Source organism: Aplysia californica, unplaced genomic scaffold (genome assembly GCF_000002075.1).
Source record: "Aplysia californica isolate F4 #8 unplaced genomic scaffold, AplCal3.0 scaffold00004, whole genome shotgun sequence".
Taxonomy (NCBI): Eukaryota; Metazoa; Mollusca; class Gastropoda; order Aplysiida; family Aplysiidae; genus Aplysia; species Aplysia californica.
The window spans coordinates 2,055,506-2,057,045 of NW_004797274.1; the positions used below are offsets into that span (position 1 = coordinate 2,055,506).

At 41.8% G+C, this 1,540-nt stretch overlaps 1 protein-coding gene across 1 annotated transcript in view; it reads left to right on the forward strand.

Moving 5' to 3' along the window:
* The window catches only part of LOC101863310, a gene marked incomplete in the record, with an annotated part of 84,742 nt that overhangs the window by 18,718 nt on the left and 64,484 nt on the right, over nt 1-1,540 (forward strand).

The following is a 1,540-nucleotide window of genomic DNA, read 5'->3' on the forward strand; positions in this document are numbered from 1 at the left end:
CACACACACACACACACACACATACGCATTCACAGCTTACGCAAAAGCACGCATACACTTATACACATACATACACGCGTACACACACACACATACACACACACAAACACACCCACACACACATACACACACACGCGCGTGCACACATTAACCCACGTATACACACACGCGTACACACAGAGGCAGACTCGATTAAGCATGTGCACAAGCACACAAACGTATTTACACAAGCTCATACACACACACTGGCATGTGCACGCGCACACACACGCGCACACATGCAAACACTCTCTCTCTCTCTCTCACACACACACACACACACACACACACACACACACACAATCACACTCATAGCCACAAACATTCCATAATACAAACACGTAATTTCTCAACCGGCGTCTTTGGTGTTGTAGTTACAGCTTCACCGTCGCTCCCAGAAGACGTGGGTTCGATTCCCAAATGGGTAAGCTTTTTACCATATTATTGTAATATCTTCGCTGGGTCTTTCTGTCCCTCTCAGTCCGAGCTAGCCCTGGCAGGCAGGGTCGAAGCAACCCGCCTGCTTAATCATCTAAACTGTTTTGATATAATATACTAATATACAATTAAAACATTTACATGCACAGACTTGTGCACTCATCATACACGCATCATACGCCTACCCATAAAAAAGCATGTTACTCAGTCGCATACACTTGCAAACGTACTCACACTTACATGCGCTCATACACGCACGTACGCACATCGCGTAGTCAACACAGGGTCACATATGCGTTAGCCGGTAGCTCTACAATGTCAATGAGCTATTTGTCCTCACACCAATTTTTATTTAATTCTAGAAAACAGCATTACGTAACTCATTGAGGCTTCGTTAATTATTGTGAATAAGAATGCAAGACCTCTGTTATTAATAATTTGATATGGTTCGACAAAAGACAATAATTTGCATTTAAAGGAATAAAACAATTCTTCTCCTTCCTCTTACCTGTTCCTGTATGTGTGCGTTGCTTCTCAGACCTTTCCGCAGAAGTAAAAAAAAAAAGAACTTCATCTTTTTCCATTCCATCTGTTTGAGTCGTTTTGGTCCCAAGCCAGGTTTAACTGATTGCATTGTGGAAATCATGACAAGTACATGTATTATTAGTATTAACACTTGATGGGGGCCTACTGATCCTTTGATCTGTCTTTGTACGCGCTCGTAGTCTGGGGACGGGGGGGCGACTGAATGTTCTTATTTTGTTCCTCTGCTTGATTTTTATCCCTGTAACCTTGACTAAGTCAACGTGTTTCGCTGCTCAAGCAAAACAAACAATCAGACAAACAATCAATGAAACAAACGGGCTATGGAAATGGATTTGAGTTCAACTACCGAACCCTGTTTTGGAAGCCCTGTGTTTATCGTCAGCTCAAACGTGTCACGACGCTGCGCAAACAGGCGCTCGTCAATTTTTGGGCATATAGAGTTATTGATATAGACTCTAGAGAGAGTTATTGATATATACATTTTTTTTTCTTTAAATATATATATGTATGTATATAT